This window comes from Heliangelus exortis, chromosome Z (assembly GCF_036169615.1).
Source record: "Heliangelus exortis chromosome Z, bHelExo1.hap1, whole genome shotgun sequence".
Taxonomy (NCBI): domain Eukaryota; kingdom Metazoa; phylum Chordata; class Aves; order Apodiformes; family Trochilidae; genus Heliangelus; species Heliangelus exortis.
In genome coordinates this window covers 46,053,918-46,081,570 of record NC_092454.1, presented here as the reverse complement: position 1 = coordinate 46,081,570, position 27,653 = coordinate 46,053,918, and the positions used below count along the sequence as shown (strand labels likewise).

Here is a 27,653-nt window from a genome sequence, read left to right as displayed (position 1 = left end):
ATCATCACCCTGTACAAGAAGGAAGGAGAAAAGTCAAACTGCTCCAACTACTGAGGTATAACTCTGCTCTCCATTGCTGGAAAAATCCTGGCAAGAACACTTTTTAACAGATCAGTACCTGTATAGCAGAGGAAGTTCTACCTGAAAGCCAATGTGGTTTCAGAGCCAATAGGAGCACCACAGACATGGTATTTGTTCTCAGACAACTGCAAGAGAAGTGTGGGGAATAGGACAAAGGTCTTTATGTGACATTCATTGACCTCACTACAGCTTTTGACACTCTGAGTACAAAGGACCTGTGGCAAATCTTGGAATGACTAGGATGTCCCCCCAAGTTCCTCAAAATGATCATCCTGCTACATGAGGTTCAGTGGGGCCAAGTCAGATATGGTGATGCACTCTCTGAATCCCTCCCAATAATCAATGGTGAGGAACAAGGCTGTGTTCTCACACCCACTTTATTCACAATCTTCTTCAGAACGATGCTCCAAAGGGTCGTGGCAGACTTTGGTGAAGAAAATGGGATTTACATCCAATATGGTACCCATGGGAGCCTATTCAACCTGAGGTGACTGAACTAAGACCAAGACCCTAAATCACCAGGTCCCAGAATTCCTTTTTGCTGACAATGCCGCCCTCGTTGCTCACACAGAAGCAGCTCTGCAGTGCATAACATCCTGCTTTGCAGAGGCTGCAGACCTTTTTTGGCTGGAAGTCAACTTGAAGAAGACAGAAGTTCTCTACCAGCCTGCACCACAGGAAGACTTCCATCATCCCCACAGCACCATAGGTGAATCAGAGCTTAAGTCAGTCCAGCAGTTCAGTTATGTGGGATGCATTATTTCCTCAGATGCCAAGATCAACAAAGACAACAGATCAGCAAAGGCATACAGAGATTCAGAAGACTTCATAAAAGAGTCTGGAGCAATAAACACCTGAAGAAAAGTACAAAGATCAGTGTCTACAAAGCCATTCTACAGCTACTCTGTTATATGGGTCTGAATCATGGGTCATCTACCACCTGCAACTCCTGGAACGCTTCCATCAGTGCTGCCTCTGTACAATCCTAAACACCCATGGACTGACCCCGTGACCAATGTCCCTGTCCTTGAACAGGCAGGGGTCACCAGTAGGGAGCCCATGATACTGAGGACACAGCTGTGCTAGGCAGGGCACGTCTCCAGGATGGAGGATCACCTCCTCCCTAAGATTGTGCTCTGTGGTGAACTTGCCACTGGCTGCCACAACAGAGGAGCCCCAGAGAGGAGATCCAAGGACTCCCTGAAACAATCCCTCAGCTGTGGCCATACTGACTGCCAGCAGTGTCCACTCTGGCCTCCAGTCGGGAGACATGGAGACATCATCCATAACTGAGCTGTTACCTCCTTTGAGAACACACGTGGGATCAGTCTGGAGGAGAAAAGACAGAGCAGAAAGAGCCGTGCCTTGGCTGTCCCCTCACAGGAGACTTTCTGCTGTGCCTTTTGCAGCCGCACTGCCTGTCCCGCATTGGCCTTTTCAGCCATCAGCGAGCTGGCAGCAAGCCTGGGGAGAGACCTTCTGAAATCTTCCTTCATAAAGCCAAGCCATCATGATGATGATGAAGATGAAATCAGTGAAAGTTAATGGGCCTGAGCCTCTTAGTAGATTTGAGACTCACCATCAAACTTTTACACAAATTTTTATTTTTCCTTGCTGCAATTTATGTTGTCTCCTGGATAAAGATTTCATGGTATACATTTGTAGATAAGGTCCTCTGACTCTAGTGTTCCTCCCATAAGCTGTCATCTCTTCCATGTCATCAGTCAAAACCTTTCTCTTTTTTGCCTGACCGTAACAAACAACTTTGAGAGCTTTCAGATGAAGCATCTTTACTCAACATAGATGAGGAAATAAGGAAACAAAACTTATCACTTAGGAAGTTACAGGAAAGTTTACATCTGCAAGGTTGGAGTTTCGTCCATCAATCCTGGGAGCCAGGGCAGAACCAGCAAGCACACGCATGGCTTAAAAGCACACCGTGTGCTTTTCCTTGGTCCCATCTCCCACACACACACACTACGGGGAAACGCGACCACAGCGGACATGCAATACTTTTGGTTTTCCACGGCTCAACAAGGCAAGCTCTGTCCAAGCTCTGTCCCCCAAGCTCGCGCTCGCTGTCCCAAGACCCTTTTGCCTCACTTCAGCTCCGTTTCCACCTCAGAGCGGCTCACTCTGTTCAGGGCAGATGTAAATTTGTGTGAGAGAAGAAGCCCTTGTTCGCAACAGGGACCCGGGTGAGGGGACAGGGAAGGCAGAAAGCAGCCACCACTGGCACAAGAGAGCTTCCCCTTCCCGGACTTACACCCCCCCCCCGGCGCTCTCTTCAGCGCCTAGGCAGGAGGCTGCCGTCTCCGTCAGCTGCGCCGCCGACAGCCTTACCCCAGGACGGCTTCCCCGGGGTGGGGGACATCCTGCCCCAGCGGGCGGGTGCCGAGGGGACGCCAGGGACATTTCCCCCTCCCGACCCCCCAACCCTGGGAGTAGCAGTCCCCCCGCGGGTGTAAGCCGTCCGACCGCCGAACACAGACGCGCGATGACGCAGCAGCAGCGTCGCCTCCCCCCCCGCCCCGCCCGCCCTTCCCCCTCAGCTCCCCCGCTCCGGAGGGCGGGGCGGCCGCGCAGAGGCAGTGGGCAGAGCGGGTCTGAGAAGAGCGGAGCCGGGCTGGGCACGGCGGGGCAGGGCACGGCGCTGCCGCCGCCGCGTGCCCCGGCGCCGTGCATGGAGAGGGAGCGGGCTCCGAGGGCCAAGCCGCCTGCACACGCCGGAGTGCCCCGCCACCGCCGGGGTGAGTGGGCCCGGCGCCGCCCGGGACGGGGTGTGCGTGGGGGGGTGGCCGGGGTGGCGGCTGCACCTCGGCGTGTCCCGTTCCGCTGACGGGAAGCTCCGCCGGCCGGCTCGGAAGCTGCCTCTGGCGGCCGCCTCTCCCCGGCACCCCCTTCACCCCCCCTTCCCGGCGTGCGAGTGCGGGCGGAGGAGAAGGCGGGGGTGCGCGGCGGGGCTGGCGGGCAGCGCTCGGCGGGACAGCCCGCCCCGCTCTCGGCCGTACCTGGGCAGGGAGAGGGGCGGGAGGGCTCCCGGTCGGCACGGGAGACCCGTCTGGTGCGGCGATGTGCTCTCCCCCCGCCTAAAGCGTATTCCCCAGGGACTGCCCCGGAGCAGGTCGGACCTAGCCGGCGGGGGACCTGAACTTCCTCGAGAATACTTACTTGTGGTGTCTGAAAAAATTACAGGAAAATCACCTTCTTGCAGAACGAGGGCAAACGGTCGCAGAAGCGTCTCTGGCTTTTCTCTCTCTGTGCTGGATTTGCTTCTGGGCTGGAAAACGTTCCCTTAGTTAGGGGTTATGAATTAATGAATTGTATTTATTGTCACAAAATGTTATGTATATAATTTTTTTGTTGTTTTTCAGAAAAGGATTGCGGCTAAAACTTCTGGAGAATTATTTTTTTGTTTGTGCAACTTGAGTCTCATTAGAGCCCACTGATTAGCTTTGTCTTCAAGAAATTTCCCCTTCTCACCTTTGCAGTCTGGAAGAGGTGAGAAAATAAAAGCTTGCTTTGCTTGTTTGTAAATTATTTCTTGCCAGAGAGACACTGACTAAACTCTTTGGTTGCAGGGCAGAGATAAACGTAATTGAGAAGATTTTTACAGCTATTCATGAGTTCAAATGTGATTTTGTTCTTTTGGTTAATTTAATGGTGTTTCTGACATCTTGGCCCTGCATAGCTTTGCAGTTTCTCAACTACTTCTCCACTGCTTCTACAGTCAGTAAAATTTAATATGCATGTAGTTTAGGTGAGAAATAAATATTCCTAAAGTATATATTTCGTGAAAAATCAATATTGACAATGAGATTGTGGAGAGATTATGTGCACTCTTAAAAAGAGTAGTTTGGATCAGTTCTGTGGATTAACTTTTTTTCTTCCCCCCTGCCCAGTCTTTCTAGTAATAGATATACGGCCGTAGCATTGTAGTGATGTTCCTTGGGCATACCCCTACATCTTCACTGCTTAGATCTGCTGACAGTTCTTTGATCATTCAATAGGAGGATCACAGCAGCCATAACTGTCTTCTGCTCGATGAGAATGAGTCCCAAGTAACTTGTTGGTGTAATTGGAGTATTCTGTACTAAACAGCTTCCTTATGAATAGGTGGTATGAAGAACTTCAGAATCATAGGGATTTTAAGCAGTGGTGTGCCTTCCAAAGGAGTCTTAAATCTGAGCTATTTACAGAGTTTTTCATTTTTGTAAGTGCTGATGACAGCAACATAGGGAAGTACTGTTTGAAGCTGGGAGGGGAAGTTGTAATGAACAAGAAGTTCACGGAATGCAGAAAATAGTTGGACATTTTTGTTGATCAGGTCAGAGTGACTGGAATTGCAGAGTGAAAAATTAAAGGAAACTGCTGTTATGTCTCACATGCAGCTGCTGAGGGTGGTGATTGGGTTAATAAAAAACAGAAGTTGAAATCTCTGTAGAATAACAGTTTTCAATATTGTTGGGGTTAATATTATGCATGACCACAGAATACTGGTAAAGTGAATGTCACTGCCATCTTCTACTAACAATGGCACCTTCTTGCTGAAGTTGAAAGAAGAACAGTTACTGAACATAGTTGTCATTTTTGCAACAGGTTTCTTTATCTTAGCTCTTGGGCGTTTTTACAGTATGACAACAAAAAGCTAAGTGATGATATTTGCAGTTACAGGAAAAATTGTGGCATCTCAGCTGAAACCTCAAGTGGGAAATAAACAAGATTCAGAAATATAGCAGTATTACACGGGAACATTAATTATAAGGTGTTAGTTATGGATAAAAAAGTAACTACTATTGAAAGTTACAAAACTGTCACTGAAAATTAACATAATTAACCATGCAATAATTAAAAAAATAATACTGTTTTGAAAAATATCTGATGTGGAAGAAGGAAATCAAAACCTTGTGGCTTTTTAAATAAATAACTGGGTCTTTGAGTAAAAGGTTGAACTAGATGGCCTCCTGAGGTGCTTTTCAACTGGAATTATCCTATCCTAGAACATTTATCCTGTTACAGGCTAGCATTCCTAACACCCCCTCTTCTTTTATACCTGGTTTACAAGCAAATATTAATACTCTTATTAGGCAATATACATTTATATTTTTCCCATTTAACTTAATAGAGCAGCTCTTTCCAAGTCTGTGATTCTGGCTGTGCATTGATTTCAGTGGATTTCATATGGATTCTTATGTCCACCCACAAGGTTCTCAGCATGAGGCCAGTAAGATGACTAACAGGAGTCAGACTGGCAAGATCTGAGTCAACACTTGAGCTCATGCTTTCTTTTGTATTTCTCCAATTTGCTTTGGCTGTGTTTCCTTTATCAGAAGGTAAATTAGGAGCTCTCTTTCATTTCTGGGGATGAGATTTTGCAGGTTATCCCATGAAGTAGATATGTCTTTATGGAGACTTGAAAACAAAACCATATTTAAACAATGGAGCTTCTGTATAGTATTTCTGCTTGAAGAACTCTGAATCAGTTTTATTTGCTCTTTGCTGCACACTGTGTTGATCTGCAGACTACATTGTATCTCTCACTTAAACAAGTTATACACCCTGCAGTACAGTGGGGGCTGCAAGGTGCCTAAGATGTGTAAGTTACCTCATTGCTGTTAGTTGCAACCTGTGAAGTGCTGGAAGAAAAAAAGGTGATGATTCACTCCCTGCTAAGCCCTCTCTGGGTTATGCAGTACTGAATGCAGAGAGATCTGATTCACACGATATAACCCACTTGGGTTATCATGGATATTGTGGCATGGCTGATATGATCTTTGAAAATAATTCCTAGCCTGCTTCCTGTCCTGTTGGCTTTCCTAGAAAGTAAATTTCTGTGGAAGAATTATCTAAGTACATCTTGAGTGCACACATAGAGTGACTTGCCTGGAAGAAAATTGTCCAATGCAGTTTTCATTATGAAGTAACTGTGTGATACAGTAAATTGTGAATATTTTAATCTGACTTGTAGGGAAAAAAATCTAATGTGGTGGAGCCAACTATTGTTTAAAAATCACTATAATCATTGTTTGTTTATCATGCGAGTTGTCTCTGTTTGACAGTGACTTCTGCAGCAGTATTACATAGTTGCTTTTGTTGCTAGTAGATTGCTTTTTAGTCATGGTCAAACATTTCCTGGTATTAGGAGGAGAGGCATTAGCTCTTTTTTTTTTTTTTTTTTTTTTTTTTTTTTTTTTTTTCTCCAAATTTTCTCTGCCTCTGTTCCTTCTTCTGGTCTTTCTTCTGTTCTCTGTTGTTTGTGTTTTGTTATTTCTTTTTTCCTCTAGGATCTTTAGTATTTGTTCGTAGATCAGATAAATTTATGAATTGATTCTGGTTTTTTGTGTTTTCTGGGATGTCACAAAAGACAGTATTTGAGGTGAAATAAGAATGGGTTTTTTTTATACCATTCTTTGTTCGTTGGAACATTTTGTTTCTTGTGTTGTGTGTGCCTGTATGTTCAGCTCTGTTGAGCTGAACAGAGCTGAACATTCCGCTTATTTTGTTCATCTGCTTACATTTGACTTAAAATTCAATGCCTTGTGGCTGCAGTATATTGTTTCTGGAGGTGTTGGTTTGTTAGTTTTTTTTAATTTGTTGACATCAAATTTTATCTGTCTTGTGTTTTCTAGCTTGACTCTCTATACTGATCCTGCTCAGGTATCATGTTACCTTGTTATTACCGAAGTTGTTTGTGGTTGTTGTTTAATACTTACTAGGTAGCTGCAACATTTATTCAGCGCCAGCCCTAGGTGATATAACTGGACTGTTCTATGGACTTGTTAAATTGAAGTTTTACTTAGGCTGGGACTTTGAAAGTGCTTATAAGCTTGCGTAAATACATGTAGTGTAGTATTTCTTGTTCTGTGTGCTTACCTATGTAGAAAGTTTTCTGATATTTACCTCCATTCTTTAACTATGTGTTGTTCCTGATGTAGTATTTTTTATTGACAGTCTAGTGGAGCTATCTTAGCTGATACTCTTTATTATTTTGCTTTTGTGCTTGAAGCAGTTGCAGTAGATTTCAGGTATTAAGAAAGTGTTTTACAAGTGTTTTAAATTAATAATATATGTGTTCAGAGGGTTGTGGCTGGAGTTACTTGCATTTATAACTAGGAGGTAAAAAATGTTTCTTTATGTGACTTTACTCGTCTTAATTATTTGGGGTTTTGGACCCTTCAGTAAGAATAACAATCAGTTGAAATCAGTTTGTGAGACATTTTTTATTTGCAGAAACTAAGTCATTCTGTTTCTTATTAACAGGGTATGGTGGCAAGAACTGAGATTTTTTTGCTTTTACTATTTTAGGGTAATGTCGACATTTCTTAGTTGAGCACTGATACTTTGCATATATAAATTGGATCTCTAAGAACATGCCTAGTATGGTTTATATGGGCATTTTCTGTCTTTGTTCTCCATTAGTTTTGGTTAACTAGTAGGATTTTGTAGTAATGAGTAAAATGTTTATCATTCTTTGATGTTAAGTGCGACAGCCTAGGTTTTCAGCACTGTTAGATATTTTTTAAGTAATAAACTTTTGATCTTGCTGCGTGTAATATACAGTAACTTTGCTAGACATATTTCTCAAAAGAATTTTTGGAGGACTCAGTTGCTTCAGTGCATTTACTTGGGAGCTCTGTTAATTTCAACATGAAATTATGGGGCTGCTTATGTGGATTCAGCTATAGAGATAAGGCTACAGCTGGTGTCTGAGTTTTGCTGAATGTGTTAGGTAAATCTTGACTATGAAGTAATGCGAGAGTATATGAGGACAAAGGTTATTGGAAACAATTAATTTTCAATAAAAGAAGGGGTTTTGAGTGACAAAGGTGCTTTGGAAACCTATTACATTTTTCAAATAATACAGGAGGCTCTGAGGTTATAAAGACAAAAGCCTCTTAAAATACAGCTTTCAATTAAAGGGTTCATGTTGGAGAATGATGTTTAGAAAAAAATAGCAAGTCTCTTACCCGTGGAATAGTTGGTGTACTGCATACTGATGCAGGCAATATAGGCCAGCAAAAAATGTTTGCTGTTGCATCATTTCTTAGTTGTAGGGAATTCTGATATGCTTCACTGTTAGGTGTTGGTTCTGAAAAAGGCAGCAATACTGCATTAGGTTTGTTCATAAGTTAACTATAATAGAATTACAAGATACAGTGATCCCCATCTCTCTCTGTACTTCACTCTGAAGCAAAGGAGGACAAGTTTGCCAAAATGCAATGGGAGGGCATCCCCTCAAAGACATGCAGAATCCAAAGCATTCTTACTCTAGTCCTGCAGTCTGCAATAGTAGAAAAGGCAAAATGTTACCCTCAGAAAATGGAGGGAGAAAAGGGTTGAATAAAGTGAAGGCTTTCAAACCTTTCCCTGCAGTTGAAGGAGTCAAAATTGGACTCAAAGTCAAACCATTCCCATTTTATAGGTTGCATGAAGACTACCAAGAGGATTAGTGAACCTGAAACCTTGCACATTCATCAGGTTTATTATCAAACTATTAAATACATTTCCTTTCAGTGGGAAATGTAAATCACATGGAAAGAACCAATTCTGGACATGTTAACTGGCATTTCTGATATTGTTGCTGGCACTGGTTTGCCATACTGACAATACAGGTTCTCTAGATTCTTTTTTATAATAGAAGTGTAGAATGCTTTTGGCTGGAAGGGACCTAAAGATACAGTTCTAAGCCCCCTGCCATTGGCAGGGACATCTCCACTAGACCAGCTTGCACCAAGGCCCATGTAATGTGGCACTGAAACCTCAAACTAAAGAATTTCCTCCTAATATCTAATCTAAATCTACCCTCTTTCAGTTTGAAACTGTTACCCCTTGTCCTATCACTACATGCTGTTATAAAAAGTCCCTCCCCACCTTTCCTGTAGGCCCCTTTCAGGTGCTGGAATAGGGTGTCTGTGGAGCCTTCTTTTCTCCAGGCTGAATAATCCCAACTCTGTCAGCCTGTCCCCATAGGAGAGGTGCTTTTTTTAACCCCTGGAACTTTTATTTTAATATGGAATATATTACAATCACACAATAATATGTACATAGAAATGCCTTTGGTTTTTATTATCTTGAATGCCCACTTCTGTGTATGAAGATCTGTGTTGATACACAGTTTTTAAGCAGCAGATTTGTTTTTACTCTAATGACAAATGATTTTTTGTGTATAGTTTTCAGTCCTCTGCACTGAGTAAAACAGTGACAGTCTTTTGAGTTTTGCATACAGAAAGAATTTTGGCCTTTCTGTCAGGAAATGTAAAAGATTAAGTCCCAGAGATGTAAGAGTAAGATAGAAGAAACACTTTCATGATGTATGTTAAATGTCCTCTTAAACTGTCTCTGGCACACAAGATGTTTCTTAACCTCTCCTAAATACTGGAATTTTCTGCTCCCTCAGTTTTGTAAACATGATGGCTCTTTTTAGGGCTGTGCTGTAAACTGGATCACAGCTGTAACCTAAGATTTTTTTTTTTTTTTTTTTTTTTTTTTCCTCTTTTGAAACATCTGGCATGAGGGAAGGGAAACCGATAGTGTAACTTCTTAAGATGGCTTTCAGTGCCAGAGAAAATGTTGTGTAACCACATCCTGGATAACCCCAGAGATAGACTGAGCAACAAAAGAAATTCTGGGTTCCCAGTGGAATCTGAGGACATGAGGTTGCACAAGGCTCAGATCCTCAGCTGCAGGCAATCAAGCATGTGGCAGTCCCACAGCAGACTCCCAAAAGATTGAGACTTTTTGGAACTATTCTAGAAGCAGAGTAAAGAGGTGCATGACTAGCTTTCAATTGCTCTATACCTGGGCCTTCACAAACCTTTGTAACTATTCTGTCAATCAAAGGTTTTGTGAATAATACTTGTAGTTGTTTTAAAGGTGATTTCAAGGTAGCTGGTTAACATTAGGACAGTCTAGTCCTATGTCCCTGATCTCTGAAACTGGATCCTAACACACTAAAACGGTGTTCTTAGCATTGAAAGGATGGATCATGGAGTTACACTGAATTCCAGTGAGTATTTTGGAAGCATGCTTGTAGGAGTGGGTGGGATGCATGTTAGACTTAAGTTTGTGATAAGAAGCATATAGAAATGTTAGTATGACTTACAGGTGCTGTGTGAAGTGGGTATAAAAATTACATGGAATCCTCACTTCTCATTGTGAGAATAGACTCAAGTTAGAGTGGAGAATAAATAAACCAGGAGGTTTATTTGGTTGAGGTTAATGAGATCAAACCAGTATAAGTCAGAACCAAATCAATTTGAAGTGATGTCTGCAATGTAGATGCTTGTGTGACTATAACACACATAGATATACCTGAACTATCACAAATTTCAGCACCTGGAAGCCACAGCAGTGTATATTCCACAGGATACTGAAAATTCTGTGTTGCTTTTGCTGCCCAAGATGCTTCAAGAATACATGCTAACAGCGTTTAGAGGGATATCTTTAGATTGCAGCAGACTTAAGCTTACCCTATTTCTCTTGGGTTTTGGTACTTTTCCAAGTCTGTTTTCTAAGAGCTCTGCCACTTGCTCAGAATGATAGCTTATCAGTATTTTTGCCTGTGAACTCACAAAACTGAGTTTTAAACTAATTTTAGAATGCTAAAAGGTTTTTCTTCTGTTTTATAAAAAAGATAGTAACATTTGTCAATTTTACTGTAGTTCTGCAAGTTTTGACACAGTTTGTTGGAACCCTTGAACCGGAGATAAAATTTTTTGAGTAGTTCTGCAACACGTCTTATTGTTTAAGACACTGTGCTGTGATTAGAAGACTCTGCGAGGTGGAGAAATAACATTCCTTACAGTCAGACTTCTCAGAAGGAAGTTTGAAGCTTGTCATTACCTGACATTGCAGTGAATTAACAACATGACAATATGCTAGAAGACATTGTCTGTCTAGAATGCTATTCCTGGCAGAGCTGGCTGCTCTGCCAGCTTCAATGAAATATCTTCGAGCAGAGCAGCTTTATATTTTGATTACTTGAAGCCATTCCTCAAAATACAGAGAAGCACTTCACTTTTAAGCATCGTTTAGGGCTCTTCATGTTTTGTGTTAATGTGTCAAACTACTTGTCTCCTTCTGTCACATCTGAGGTCTGTCTTGGCTCAGAAGCCTGGCATTGTTTTGGCTTGCCACAATGCAGCTGAAGTATTTTTCTGACTAAGAATGCCTAAGGGGAGGTGACCTTGAGTGCCCTGTATCATACTGTTAGAATCATTGGTTAAATACGTGTAGAGCTAGGAAAAAGAGACATGCAGGCAAGGCTGTATTGTCCCTGATCTTAGGTTGACAGGTGGTGAGTATAGATGAAAAGGGTTTCTTTAAATTACTGTTTATTTTAAAGAAGACTATTTGGTGGTGGTTATTGCAGTTCTGCTAAGGCTAAATCTAGTCAAATAATTTAACTTTTGCTTAAATAGAGGTACTGTAGCCACAGAACTGCAGGATAATTGAGTGTGGAGGGTATCTCTGTAGGTTTCTGCTCCAACCCACAGAGAAAAGTAGGGTCACTAAAGAGGGCAGAATATGTACTGAAGCTGTATGTAGTCAGGTCCTGAAAACCACCAGGGATGGAGACAACACATCCACTGCTGGGCTATCCTCACAATGACAACTTTCTTCTTAGCTCTTCTCTGAACCTCTGGTGTTTCAGCCTGGGCTTGTTGTGTCTTTGACGGGAAAGAGCATAGCTCTGTCTTCTGAATAACCCCTTGTTGGTGCTGGGGGCTGCTGTTAGGTTCCCCAAGGTCTCCAGGTGGAACAGGATGTGCTCCCCAGTCTATCCTCACAGGCCTGTGCTGGTGGCCTCTTCTGTGAACTAGTTCCTGTTTGTCCATCTCTTTTTCTGTGTTGGGCATGATGGGTGGGATAGAGGTTGGACACAGAATTTTAAATTCTGGTAAGATCTGAATATTGACAATGTTCTAAAGAAAAGCCCAAACAGGAGTCAGTGAGAGGCTTTTCAACAGCCAAACTGGGCAGACTTTACTCTCCTTGTTTATGTATAAAAATGACAATGAGATTGAGATATGTTGGTTTTAAACCCTTGAAGGAGATTGTGACCAGAAAAAAATCTGTTGATATAATTATGCAGCCTCCCTTCTTTAACGAATTGCTCAGTTTGAAACAGTGTTTTGATATATTTTTTTATGTATCAATTCTTTAAATTTTTTTTTTTTAGTAAGTTCAGCTGTAGATTTTTCCTTTGTTTTGTGTATTTCTTTTCAATTTTCTAAATGCAGCATGCCATAAATAAGTTCAAAATAACTTCTGAAAACCATTGCCAACATACCTGTTAGCATAAAGTAATTAATTACAACTCAAAGTCTAGATAGAACACATTAAGTTCTAATGCTAAATGCGACGTGTGCCTGTTTAATTAAAAAAAAAAAAAAAAAAAGACTTATTTGACTACTTCTGTGGTTAAGTATGTGGAACAACAGCTTAAAAAATAAACATGCAAAAGAGTGATTTATATTAAATGTTCGCTTTAATTTCAATCGTAGTTTAAAGAAGTTCATTTGAATAAATCAATCTTCCTTCCCCTCAAATTGCTGAATACTTAATTGTACATAGTTTGTATGCAAGTCATACATATATTTATATTTGGTTTGTTTTATTGCCTTTGGTTCTGTAAGTTTCGCTGGCAGTTAAACTAACTGGAACTCTGTGAGTATGATGGCCTTTTGGTTTTGTCAAGTCATTAAATTTCAACTAGTTGACCAATGTTGACCATTCCATTTTGCTGGAATGTCTTCCAAAGCTAGGTAAAAAGGTATTTGGTTCTTTTATCAAGGTGGATTCTTGCATATGTCTTCACAAGTCACCTTAGTTTCAATATTTGCCTTTTATAACAGCAAAAGGCAACAGTAACCTCTTTGCTTACTAATAAAGTTATTGGTGGAATAACCAGTTGGTCCCCTTGAGGAATAGAAGTTTATGATGAACTTGAACTTATGATATTATTTTGTCCCTAAAATTCTTTTATTTCTGACTGAGATATACTCTTGTCCTTGAGAAACCAATTATATATGTAATGCCTTCTGTTTTCACTTTTTTCTTTATACTGCTTTTTAAATTCCATATTGCTGCCTCTATTATCAAATTAAGACAAGCTAAAATATTAGGCCACTTTCTTGGTTATTTAAGACTAGGTCAAAAAGAGAGAGAAGAAATTTTAAGAAGTCCCAAATTGTTAAGCAAAATATCTCCAATCTTAATTCTTTTTCTCAATTTGAGAAATGTATATGTTAGGAACCAGTAAGCATTCATGTATTACCTCTTTAGTGTTGTTAGTTGAAACTGTCTTTGCTTATTTCTCATTTAGAAGCAAACATGAATTCTCTTCTAACAGATAGTTTGTTATAATCCTTTACAATTAATTCAGGATGATTACCTGTTGCTTGGTGCAACATTTTTCTTACCTTGACATAATTTCCATTTACTCACTGAGACTTAAGAGAAAGAAGCAAAGCAAACAGAAGTGATGGACATCCTTTTGCTGTCAGGAAAGTAAGATGGGGAATCATTCTCCCTGATAACACACTGAGAAGAAAGAGAGACTATGGAAACAATATAAAAGCCTCACTGGCAAAACCATAAAAGATATAGCAACAGACTTAAATGAATTTGTAGATTCATTTGATAAGCTTACACAGTAGAAAAAAAGTTTTTTTTTTAATTGGTAAAAGTGGTCTTTCTAATACGGATTGTATATAATAAGTTATAAGATAACTTATTTTGAACACACAAATAAAAAAAGTCTCAGTCAAAGACACTGTGGGGAGGGCTTAATTTATCATTGCTGTTTCTAGGTAGTTATGTTTCCTGTGCTATCAGAAAAGGAATTTTCTTCTTTTCCCACAGCAGTAAAAATGTTTTTGCTTTCCTCAAAATAGGGAAGCCGGAGGTGAGTTTACAGGCAGAAGATGTAACTCAACAGGATTCTGGAAATAAAATGGCTTTAAGTAAGAAGGTTTTAAGTACCTGCAGAGCTTTTTCTCTTCATCCCTCCAAATGATTGCCTCTTCTTTACCTTCTTGCCATCTCCTTACTATTCTTTTTCATAACTTTTCTGTCATATTCAGCTACATTTCTCCTACTGTGACTTTCTTGCGTTCTTACATTTTTTCCTCCAGCCTTTACCTGTGCTGCTGTTTTCAGAGGCAAGGTTTGAAGATCACTTTCTGATCTTGACAGTAGTCCAGGTGTGACCTACTTGGAACCAAACCTCTGGGCCCTGATCCAGCCAAGTATTTTCTCTTTCAGTTTACATTGATGGAACAACTTTTTGTCTTCCTTGATCCATTGTTGTCTCTGGATTCTGCTGGAGCAAACTCCTCAGACAAGTTTTTGAGCACCTGTCGATGGGAAAAAAATAAAATAACCCAAAAGCACAATGCATTAAAAAAACACAAACTATATGCCAAATATAGCTATAATTGTAGGCTGGTCTAAACTGTATTAGAACTGTCTGGGAGGCTGGAAAATTGATTTTCAATTGGAGGAGAACTGTTGCTACTTTTGATGAGGAAATTAGTTTTGATTTTTTGGAAGAAACAAATGATGAAAACTGGATTGTGAGAAGACAGTTCTATCTGCCCACTCACCTCAGTGGGCAAGGGTGTGGTATTGTGATTAGAATTGTGGGGAATGAGAAGAATCAGTATTTATCTGAAAGGAAAAGAGACAAGCAAGAGGCTTGGCAATAGTCTGGGTGGGAACTGATGCTTAGTCTGAAGTACAGGGATAATGGGAGGAAGTAAAAATGTATTGTGAATGAGGGGGAAAGAACAGCTGACAGATGTAAAAGAAGCAAAAAGGTGCAAGATGGTAGATGAGTGGTTCCATACTGGAAATGCAGACTGTGCAAGACTTGGTGTGTGTCTTTTTAACCTTAACTGTTAATGTGCATGTTTAATTATTCCAGCAGTTATAGCTGGTTTTTTTTACTCAGCAAACACTGTCTTAACATGTGCATGTGAACATTCCTTACTCATTTTTCACCAATAGCTTTTCATTTTTTAAATTACGGAATAAGCAGAAGTATGTATTTCAGATTGTGGTAATTTCCTTATTTAGCTTGTTTAGTAGAATAAAGTAGCAGTTTAACCAATTTATTGTTTTACTGTATTTCTGTTCTGCTGTCAGAGATGGCATACAGGATTAATTTTGTAATTGTAATTTGTGATCTCCTTTCTTTTTTGTTCCTGCGTACTTTTTAATTTATTTTTCTTTTAGCTGTGTAAAGCTTTTAGCCAAGTTCCTTTTGCAGGCATAATTAAAATACCAGATCATAGTATTAACAATGGAGCAGTGAATTGCTAGATGAGGCTAGAACTGTCTTAGTTACCAGAGCCACTTTATGCTCACGGATACATAATTGTACATGCAGTGTTTAGAGTAAAATGCTATGCAATTCTGATGGTGTTTTTGTCACATTTAAACGCTGGCCTGGCAATTACACTGAGTAACAGATGCTTCCTATTAATCCCCCTCCCCTCTCTGAACAGCAACTCTGGACCTCTGAAAAGGCATACTCATTCCCATGGCTGTGGTTTTTGTGGAGGCACTGCTGGGATTCCAACCCGGGATTAGCTTGGGCCCCATGTTGGGTGCCAAAAGTACAAGACAGAAAACTACGTTTATCCTGGCCCAAACCAGGAGATTTTTCGTGAGAGAGAATTGTTAGTAGAGTATCAGTGCGTACACAGATAACCACTTATCACTCTATTTAAAATTATAACTGCCTCTGGTTTTGGAATATGGGATTTAATCCAGGTCATGAGTAGAAAATTTCACATCCTTCAAAAATGCTCTTGGAACCTTGCAAATGTATTATTACTTATGCTACCATTTCTGCTAGTTTCAAAACATTTGAAAAGTATTCTTGGTGTTTAGCAAGTAGATCATCAAAATGCTAATGTTGGACTAGTTCACACAAAGTCTGGCTTTGGTAAATCTCATTATATGATTACAGCCATACTTAAAGTGTTAAATGGTGTGTACAAATAATGAAAGAAATGTCAGGTCAGCCGTGGGTTACATGACCTCTGTGTGGGAGTGTCAGGTTTTTTAAATTTGTCTCTGTTCCTTTGGCTTTTCCTTTGTAGCCTGGAAATCATGGTTGAACAAAGAAGATAATATTTACTGTCAAGACTATTATGAGATTGAAAATATTTATTTGCAAAAAATGCATGGTATCTTTACTCAATGACAATAACACATTTTTTCATCTGCAGTTTTGTGTTTCTTTTACAAAAATAAAAGATTGAAAAACCACTTCATTTTTAGTTGACCTATAGTGCTGGAACTAACTACAGTAATATGGTAATATAAATGTGACCATGGTTAAGTAGAAATTAATTGGCAGTGCAGGAGCTAAAAAAAATTGGCAACACTACTTTTCATGATAGCATAAAAATGAGTTTTCTAGAACCTTTTTCTAGATACCTTTTCTGTATGTATTTCTAGGATTTGTATAAATGTCTAAATTGACTTGTTTCCCCGTTAGAAGTCAGTCTCTGAGGGCAGCCTGTTTGAAGATAATCCTGTCTGGTTAAGTTCAGAGGTCACATAAACAGCCTGATCAATAATTTCTACTTTTAATAGATTATTTCAAATTACTGACTTGACAGCCGTTACGCAAGAAGACATTGCAGATTATCAACTCCAAAAGCAACTTGTATGCTCCTGAATGATAAGACAACAAAATACTAGGGAGAGCTGGCTTCTTTGTCTTCCATGGAAAGATGGAAATACCCCAAACCTCTCAAAGGGGCAGAATAAGTTCCTTTGAGAGGTTCTGCAGCTAGGAAGGGAAGGAGTAAGTGGGAAATGGAGAATGCCCAAAATAAGAAAGGAAAAGCAATTTAAAGTGGGAAACTTTTACAAGATACAGCATAGCACAGGAGTATAAATTGAAGTGGAAAGACCAGAAGTGGGTATGGGGTTTCTTTTTTTCTCCCCTTTTCCCTTTTGCCTTTTTGAGGGCAGGGAGAGGATTATGATGTATTAAAGAAAAGAGAATTTAGAACCAGTGGGAAAAGTTGAAGGAAATTCATCTGCCAGTGTAATTATAGTTCTGCTGGACTGGAGCCTCAGCCTAAGTATTTTGCAGCTTTGCAGGGCTGGTATAAACAGTAGAGTTGAGTTTGTGTGGTAAAGGGAGAAACATTTATTCACTTGTCTGATCATGCTACCACGCTGGAAGAGCTGGTGAAATGAAGGGCCGGTAAAGCTGAGCAAAGGCAATACAGAAAGGAGAGAGCTGAGAGCAATTGCAGCTCTAGGAAGGTAATTGAACTGCAGTTGAGACAACTTTGGATTGGTAAAAGGAAAAAGCTGAAACATTTCAGCTGTTTTGACCACAGTGGAAAATAGACTTGTTCCTGTGAGCATGCTGTCCATTCACCAGCATCTGAGCACTGGCATGTGAAGCCCATGGCTGTCGAGCTGTATCTCCCATATTAGTGATGTGTCAGAAGTTTCCCAATATATCAGTTACTCACAAATACGTAAAAGCTGAGTATAAAGGAGAACAGCAGCAGGTGTTTACTGCTTTGGTTTGCTTACAGAGTAAAACTGCTACTAAGGTGAAGTAGAGATTATAATGGAGAAGAGGTTTGGCAAGGCTGGGATGAGAAGATATGTGGAATATTAGTGTCATTGTTATCAACACTTCTCCAAACAATCCTGAAAACTATTAACATAAAAGACTGAGAAGAGAGAAGGGTAAAAAAGAGAAAGGATTAAAAATTTTGAGTACTGACACTTCTTATGTTTCAGGGACCTAGCAGACTGGTAAGGCCATACTACTGCAGCTGTTCATGGAAAGCTCTACAAGATGGGGTTTTCAGTCCTACAAGGATCCTCTGCTGCTTGAGTTAAAGGTCAACTGGATTAACTGAGGTTGAGTAACATAGATGGACAAGACTAGTAGGTTTGTCACTGGCTTGTTTCTAGTTCTGGGTCTGGTTTCTAGTACTGCTGCTGCAGTGATAAGGGGCAGGCATTAAGCTGACAAAATCCTTGCACCTGGCTATACTATCTTATTATATTAGTTGAAGAAATTCAATTAAATGATGAAAAGAAATCCTGTTTTAGAGATACATATGAGTGGATTTCATCAAAACACCATAGATTTTTGTTCCTGTGTATTTAAAAACAACCAAACACCTCTATTTAAAAGGCCCAGTAGAATCACTAGAAACCTAGGTATTTGCCTAGTTTAAATAAAACACCTAGCTCTTTTGGCACTTGAAAACTGCAAAACATATTAGATTTATATGCAAAAAGCAAGTCAACAGTGAAACATGAGGAGTTAGACTCCTCAGTCTACAGCTACAGCTTGTTTATTTTGATCCCTAATCTCTTTGCTGTCAGGACTCAAATATTGTTTCACTGCTTGGGCTTTTAGTCAAGGCCTTATGAAATCAACAGAATTAATTTGAATGCTTATCCATTTTCATTTTGAGCTATGTGAACATGATAAACAAAAATATTTGTGTAATACGTGACTCAGCCAGCAGCTGAATAAATCTAAGCAGATTCTGTGTAGCAAGAATTTGGTTTTTTATTAGGACTGATTTCTGAGTTAATGCTGAGGCAATTAATAGGTTGTTCTAGACAGAAGAGAAGATCCAGTCTACTGGAGGCAACCACCAGTACATTTAGCACCCAATAGACTTTTTTGAGAACATTTCTGTGTAGCAGGTCGTGTTGTTTACTGTTAAAGCCTGAAAGTTCTAAGTGTAAGTTTTGCAAGGTTCCATGTCCCGGCTCTTTCTTGCACTGTAAGTAAAGTGTTGAGAAGAGGTATGGGAAAACTCCCCCACTCATTTCTACTGATCTTGTACCTTCTAATGGTAACGGAGGGGTAGGGAGATGAGGGGTAGGGAGATGAAGCAGCTTATGCCTCTTGCTTGTATTTATTGACAGACCAGATTGCAGAGCTAAACATACTTTTATTACAGTTGCAAAAGGAAGGAAAGCATTTAGAGATTTTATAATTAGGAACATCTCTTCCTCACTAAAATAGTTATCTGAAATTGTTTCATTTTATTGTCAAATTGAGGGTACTTACTTGCTGGAAAATGTAACTGTGTCCTGGTGAAAGGAGTGATTTCCTTCATCTCTTCTACCTTTGTGTAGAATTTAAAAAGGTACTGTACATCTTCTGGAATCAGTCCGTGTCTCTGCATTAAATTTTTTTTCCATTTACAGATTGAATTTGATGGCCATGGATAAATCATGTTAGTTCAAAGAAAGTTTAAAATTGAGCCAGGAACTTTTTTTTTAAAGCATAGCAAATCTCCTAGGTAAGAGTAGAATTTTTGAGTTACTGTTCCTTCTTTCTCATGTAGGTTTTGCTGTTTTTTCACAGACTTCTGCTAGTCAGGAGCTGCTCCACCAAGTTCTGTGATTGTGTCAAATACATACAACTTCAACAGTGACAACAAATGCTTAAAAATCACAGATTTATTCTTTTATTCTTGAATTTTGTAATTGTTACAATTATAAAGCCCATATTTTTATAATTGTAATTTATTGTCTAGTCTTCAAGCTAGGGTCATCTTAAATGCTTGTAACTCCTGGAGGGACTTTAAAACTATATTCCTGCTTTGGATTTCAGCCAAATTATATGTAAAGGTATTCTGCCCTTGATTACTAAGTCCCTTGATTTATATAGGCCCTTTTTTTACATGCATTAAAATCAATCTGTATGATGTTATGTGTGTATGTATAAAGAAATAATCAGATCCATATGTATGGGTAGCACAAGATTTAGTGATGAATGATATTGAAAATAATTGTCACTATGCCAGCAGTTAACATAACTGCTACTTTTCATGGCATACTTGATTGTTCCCTGGGTGTAGCCTGCATTGTTCTTGGGTATCTAACCTTGCACCTGCGTTATTAAAAGGTATTTATTTTGAAATAAAGATTTTTCTAAAAGGGCAGTCATTTAGTCTGATTGTGCTATGCCAGTACAGAGTTTCTTAATACTGGATCCGTACTGGCACTGGAATGGCTCCAGTGAAGGACCACCAAAGGTGAATAGGAGTGGAGTATTCTATGTGTGAGGTACTGAGAGAACTGTGTGTTTCCATTGGGAAAAGTCTTATGGCAACATCTGTTTGTTGCCTTCAGCTACTGGATGGGGGTCTGTAAAGAATATGGAACTGAACTTTTTTTTTTGGAAGGTACATGGTGTCTGGATGAGAGACAGCAGGCACATGGGTGACTTTTCTTGGGTATTAAGGAAATTTTTTTTCAGCTGGAGGGTGGTCAAACACTGGAACAAGCTGTTTAGAGATGCTGTGAATTATTCAGCTGAATAGAGATGCTGAAAACTTCATTAGACAGGCATTAGGCCTGGAATAATTTTACTCTGCTTTGAGCAGAGGTTATAAGCCAAATGACCACCGTGGGTCTCTTCCAACTATATTGGTCTATGATTTCCTATTATTCTTAAATTATATAGGCCTTTGTCACTCTGACATTTAATAGTTGTGTTGCTGTAGTTTTGTTTAGTTTTGTTGCTGTATGACAGCAGAGTATTGTCTCTCAGAAAGAAAATACTTGCTTGAATTGCACCTGTGTATGACTAATCATAAGTCCAGGGTAAACAACCTTGATTATCTTTGATTCTGTGTTTGTAATTTGAGACTTTAATTAGTATTAGTAACAGTGTCTCTAGAGTATGTTTTTCATTTGTTTCTTGAAGCGGAATGTAATGGGATACTTAGTTCAAATCCTTACAAAAGCTTGCTGAACCTCTACAGTTGTTTTTGCTTAATTGAAATTAACTGGTTGCTTTTGGCCTTTTTCTAGTATGAAATATTTTTAGATCTTCCTTGTGGCTCTTTCTAAGAAAATGTAGGTTTTCAGCCAGGAACCAGCTTTTTCTTAGCTCTGCTGGTTTTCCTATAGATTTAGAGAAACTGTGATTTTCAGTAGTATGTTCATTGAGGGTACAGTTCCTTACCAGTGTATGTAAGTGTATGTCCTTACAAGTGTAAGTATTAGACTGAGGCATGTTCCTGCAGCATATTTCTTTGTACCTGTGTTATAAATCTTGTGTCTCTAGGGTGAAAGAATGCAGAGAACTGATACTGCTGAAAACTTTAAAATGTTCTTAATTGAAACTGGATTACTGAATGTTGTCACAGGAGAAGTGCTGACATAAGGGAACAAGTAGGAGAGTGAGAGTGGGACTTCAACATTCCATATTTTCACAGGTTTAGCCCATTGTGAAACCACTGTTCTCCAAGAGAAGAAATTAGACTGCATCAACCTTTATATTTGAGACTTTAAAAAAAGTAAATTTAGTATTAGAATTACTTAATTCTTATTAGTTGAATAAATAGAGCAATCTTAAGTTTTGGTGATGCTAAAACAGGAGTGTGGCTGTTTTTGTACACATTCAAAATAAGTTGAGCTGCTTGTTCAGCTCTTAATGTAGCTGTCTCAGGTAAATTTGCAAGTACTTTGCAATTTGTACTTGGCTCATTGAATTTTTATTTTTGTGGCATATTTATACAACAGGTATCTCCAATGTGTAGCTTTATTAAACACTTTAAACTGGGAGAAGAACAGACTGCTGTGGGTCTTGCTGTCATTTTTAATTTTGTTTGTATTGGTTTGATTGGTGATTATTGTCAGGTCTTGGATTCTGCTCTTCTAAATAGTTCTGTAATTTGAGGTGGAAATCATGGGTATCAATATACATAGGCTAGGTATTAAGAATTTCTTTACAGAGAGAGTAGTCAGGCACTGGAGCAGGCTGCTCAGGGAGGTGGTGGAGTCACCATCCTTGGAGGTACTTAAAGACTGTGTAGATGAGACAGTTCAGGACGTGCTCCAGTGGGCATAAGAGAATGTATGTATATATTTTTTGTTTTCTTTGTATTGGTTTTGTTTTGGTTTTGTTTCTTTGGTGGTGGTGGTGGGATGCTGTGGCGATGCTGATTGTTTGACATGGTGATCTTTGAGGTCTTTTCCAACTATAGCAATTCTGTGATTCTGTAGTTCTTTTTTTGATACAATGCTTATATTTAAATATACCTGCTTATGTTTATTTAAAAGTTTATCTGCTTCTTCATGGGTCTTAAATGGTTTATGGGTCTGTTTATGTACTGGAAGGCTAGCATGTAGAAGAGTTATTCAGAAACACATCCTGAAAGATAGAGAATATCCTTTGGACTTGATAAATTACACGTTCATAAAAAAATTTGTTTGAAGTTGCAGTAGTGGTAACACTTGTCTCCCATGCTTCCATGGCTTTGCAAACTGCTCACTTATTTCAGTACTGTAAATTGTGTTGATGATTTCAAGAATGCCACTTTTATATAAGAACTTTTTCAGAACTCCAGCTCTTCAGAACAATCTGCATTCTTCTCATGTTAGCAAGATGCCTAACATTTGTATGTGAGAATTGGATTAATGTGTTTGTGTGATTTTTCTTGTGGTCTGTCAGCTTCTGTGTGTGCCACATATGCATACCTAATATCCTTATCTTACATTATTAGCTGCTGCCCCTACTGCTGTTTCAGATAGTCTGTGTTGCTTAGTTCCCTGTTTGAGATGCAGGCTTTCCAATTCATGCAGCTCTCTCTGCTGGTCAGCCTTTAAAAACAGATGTACTTTAATAAAAACACAACCAGGCTTTTTCCTTTAGTGTATTTCTGTGTTTTCCTACTTAAGGCTGAGGAAGTATTACTGGAGAATATCAGTTGCCACCTTCTAGTCTGTTCAAGATCTCTGAATACGTCTTTAAATTGTATAATTTTACCTCACATCATGTTGTGTTCCAATGTGAGCTGTTGTCCTTTTTAAAAGGATTTGCAGTCCTGCCTGATTTTTCTGCTATGTTCTGTGTCTTCCCTTGAGAGGGAAATCGCCTGCTTTCTTTCTCTCTCTCCTTTTCCTGCCCTGCTACGGAGTACTTTCTTTGAGTAGAATACTTTCTTTGTTGTATGACATGGGCGGCTCCTACTTGGTATTTTCTACCAACTAGTCTGAAAACATCTGTCACCTGAAAATAAAATTAGGAATTATGTGGGATCATAAGGTCACCCATTTGGGGTTAGGGATTAAAAAAAAAAAAAAGTATCTCTAACTTAATGCTAGAACCTGAATGTCTTCCACTCTGATAATTTTTACACTCTCATGTTTAGAGTCCAGAGGGATTTTGAGAACTGTCAGCCATGCATTATGCCCATAAAAAAGTATATATTTTGAGGGATTTTTTAATTTTAATTCAGCTAAGTGCATCCTTGCAACCCCCTGAAAAGATGGTAGAATCTGTGCTATACAATTGATATGCTAGACAGGTATCTACCTGGAATAGTCATCTAGCAGATAACGTCACCTGTCTGCATATTCCTACAAAATGGGTTGCTGAGATTTCTTTATTTTGTTCAAGCAGCCTACCCTGGTGACGATTTCAGTACAATGACATCTTTATTCTGAACCTAATACTAATTTTGAGTGAGAAATAAGCACTGAATTAATCTGATAGTGGTGCCAGAGGCCTGGAGTCTTGCAGATAAAAAAACTTCCAACACTCAGTATGTTTTTCTTAACATAATACAACATATGTTTTGTGAGAACCTGTTCCCTGTTATGTGTCATCATTATTATAAAGGCAGATAATCGAAATCAGTTCAGTCCCATTCTGTGTACTTTGTTGCACTTATTTTGTATGTTTTAGTTAACTTTTACTTGAACTGTAAGCTTTGTTTGCCAGCTTCTACGGTTCTTTAGTATAAAGACAATGGATGAAAAAGTTGAACCTGCTTTGCAAATCAGAAGTATCCAAATAAGAGTGTGTTAGCTCTTATTTTTCTCTGTCTTAAGTTCTTTGTGAGCAGGAAAACATATATTTTGGAAACTCAGTAGTGCTCAAATTTGTATTTGTGGTCTCAAAAGGCTGGTAATCATAGCCCGCCTTAGAAATTAGAACTCAGTGCTCCATGTAGTAGAAACTTTTTTGTTTCAACTATATGAAAGAAAAGAAAAAAGAGCATGGCTGTTAGGAAACTGAAATATTGTCAAGGTCCTATAGAAGTAAACGACACATGACAATTCGTATGTGCTTTGAACAAAAAGTGTTAGTAACCTTAAATATCCAGATTAAAATGTCCAGTTCGTTGTTGTGATAGCATTTATCACTCATCAGAAAACCATCTTTGTAAAATCAAATAATTAAGAGAATGAACCAACCTATATGTGATCCACCTCACTGATCTGGTGTACACAAATCTAAGACCTAACAAGTATACTCACTTAGGAAAGAACAGTAACTCTTAAGTTACTTACAAGCAGTTGCATCTGTCCAATGGGAATTTCTCAAGCCAGTCAGGCAGCTTTAATTATGCAGTAGTTTCCTCATGTATTCTTCTAGGTATAATGAATGTTTATGCAACTTCAGAGAAGCACTGTACTTGGCTGAGGACTCCTGCTGCATAAGTGCAGAATGCAGAATAGCAAATTAGCTCAACTCTACACACAAGGCAGTGTGCAGCAAATACAGCCAGATGAGGAAGAAGGGCAAAGAGGCAATAATGGTTGACTTGACAGGCAGCACTTCAGCAACTATTCAGGGATTTTTTGCTGGTTTGGTTTAATTTTTTTGGGCAGTGGGTTATATTAGAGTCTTAAGATAGAAACTAAATGCAAATGAATAACTGGTATGATGGGTGTTCTGTGGAGAGCACCTCTTGGCAAGAGAAACAGTAAAGAACAGAAAGGAAATAAAATGATAAGTGGCCAGTGCTGTGGAATGGGTGGAAGGTAGAATTGTGGGGCTGAAGATTGTAGAGGAGAGTTCCATTATCTGAGAGAGCAGAATGTTTGATGAAGTTTGATAAGTTTCTTGTTTGGCTCAGTGGGACATCAGACAAAGTTAGGAACGCAAAAAAAGCTAGCCAGTGGTCACAAGCTGGAATTTTCTGGGCTATGAATAGAGCTACAGAGACTTACTTGCTTAGGGATGAGGGTATTGTGGTGAGGAAATTAGTGGAAGATGATGAGTAGTAAGGTTGTGTACTATGATAGATACTAAGAGCAGGGCTTAGGGCATTGTACAGAACAAAAAAAATCATCTCTCTACATTAATTACCCCAACAAAATGTTAAAATGGTTTGTTTGTATTAATAGTTAGAAATTATTGTGATAATAATTTTGCATAAACGTTAGCATTAGAAACATTCAGATGTTCAATGTAGATACAGTATGATTAGGCAGTGCAAATTCATTTAATCCATCATCTGATGGGATGAAAACGCATTTTCTTATTTCACTTTGTTTCAAAAATACAATGGAAGTATTTTATTCTTTTAAGATCTTCTGAATGTTATAATCTGATAATATTTACTGGTGGTGATCCGTCACTTTTCACACAGAACTGACTTAAAAAAATGAAATGCAGTGGTGGCTTTCTTCCTTTGTGCACTATGCCAAGTCTTCTAATTTTTTTTCTTCTTTCCCTGCTTACCAGCTGCCAGTATCTTTCTTCTGCCAAGGAGCTAAAGCTTTTTCCTTGTTACACGTTGCTGACCCTGATCAGTGCCCAAAATGCTGCTGTAGGCTTTGGTAGCGACATGTGAATGATGCTGCTGGGAAAAGGATTACAGATACAAGGTAATACAGCATTAGAGTGAATTATATGGGGAAAGAGTAATGAGTGAAACCAGTAAATAAAACATGTTTGTTGTAGAGAATCTGTTCTAAAATGGGAAAAGAAGGAAAGTAGTAAAATGTGGTAAAGTAATCTAGAAATTATTAAATAGCACCTGTCATAATCACAGGTAAGAGATTTTCCAAAGATACAAGAATATAAGGAAGTCTTGAATGCAATATTAACAAGGACTAGAATAGTTGTACTGAAAAGAACCTGGTCAGCAAACAAGCACTTGTTCTAAGTCTTTTCAGGTGTTGTTTCTAAAGAACACAAAGATGAGTTTGGATTCATCCTGGTATAAGATGTTTGTGAATCTCAAATCACTGGGAAACTGCACTGGGAAAATACTGTTGTACACTTGCCCTTTTCCTAACTAATCTCTTTACTCAACACTCATTTTTGTCTGCTGCTAAAAGAAGAGCTAGCTGTGCCTTTGGTCCAATCCTGTTTGCCTGTTGTGAAGCCAATAAACAAGCAAATGCATTGAAATTAAAAAACAATATACTGGGTGAGACTAGGTGCTGAATAAATACAAGTAGCAGAATAGTTCTGTGGGCAGTTAAAGCACAAAGATAGTCTGAAATCACACAATATACTAAATACTGAGGCTGGCTGAGGAAACACCTCTACCTGTTGGTCTTATAAATGACTCACAGACAAGCTTGCTGGACCTCTGCCAGTAAGCAAAAGGCACCTTTAGAGCTGATTGCTCAGAAAAGCAAAAGATGGTTAAGTATACAGAGTAAGCTTTGTGTGCATTAAGTCAAAATCACTCCAAAAGTGCTATAAATGTATATTTCTACAGATTTAGAAGAACCTTAGTTACTTTAGCTAAGTTCTCTAGAAATATTTCAAGACAAGCTGTATTTACAGATGTCAGAATGGTTGCTATATAGCAGTTTGAGGAAAAGGAAGAAGGAATATTAATATAGCTGAAAGAAGTGGAATTGGTAGGCTAAGGAAGAACTGCTTTATAACTGATGTGAAGAACTGAACCTTTATTTCATTGTCCATTGGTTATCATGGAGTGGAGATATATACTTACTGGTACTACTTAATGTATAAGTAAAAGTAACACCTTGGACTATGAGGATCAAGAGTCATTTAAGACCAGAGAATGGGGCAAATATTGAGCAGCTTCAGTTTTTTAATGAAGAAAGATAGCTGTGCTGAACCTTCAGGGAAAAAGAAGGAAAGGAATGCAGTTAGCCAATGGATGTAATACACAATGCATGCAACAAGTAGCTTTTTGATGATGTGTCTGTCAAAAAAATATGAGCCATGTCTGTTACCTCTGTTAGTATGTTCATGTACTTGGAAGTTCCATGGCCATAAGAACTAACCAACTTCACTAATACTGTCTATGCCAGTTATCAGTCTACTAGAGGTTTTATCAAAAGCTGGTATTTTTATCTGGCGTGTATACAGTGGCCACTGGACTTCAAGCATCTCTGTGAGCAACAGTGGAAGAACTGTTAAGTAGTAATAATTTATTAGGAACTTATTAGGCATCACTCAATAGTTTCTTTTCCTGTACAGCAGACAGCTGAATCTGGGCAGTAGTCACTAGGAAATTCATATTGTGTGCTGGTAATGGAAGGGAAATTTGAATTAAATTCTTCAAACTTGTCAGTAGTCTAGGGAAGCCCTTTACCACAAAATAATTTTGTGACAGTTTGCTGTGGTACCTAGTGATCACAAAGGTGGTACTTTACTGATCATAAAAATTACATACTATTAATAAAAAAAACCCCACACTAATCTTGCAATATAGGCAAGTACTTGAAGTAAAAAAAAAAAAAACAGTAGTCATCTTTAATTGTCATTCTTTCCAAAGGCTGAAAAAAATAACTACTTGAAAGGCAGGTACCAATCTAATTTT

General features: G+C 39.0%; 1 protein-coding gene across 5 annotated transcripts in view; it reads left to right on the top strand.

Annotated features, from left to right (window-relative positions):
* The first annotated feature begins 2,652 nt into the window (after positions 1-2,652).
* Positions 2,653-27,653, top strand: part of JAK2 (Janus kinase 2) — an 88,604-nt gene continuing 63,603 nt past the window's right edge. For 3 of the 5 annotated variants that reach the window (XM_071731361.1, XM_071731356.1, XM_071731360.1), the window contains exons 1-3: positions 2,680-2,831; positions 3,456-3,582; positions 25,589-25,731. The gene's annotated coding sequence lies outside the window, so the exon portion shown is untranslated. Of the gene's footprint in view, positions 2,832-3,455; positions 3,583-25,588; positions 25,732-27,653 lie in introns of all 5 variants that reach the window. The other 2 variants (XM_071731358.1, XM_071731357.1) reach the window with 2 other exon arrangements.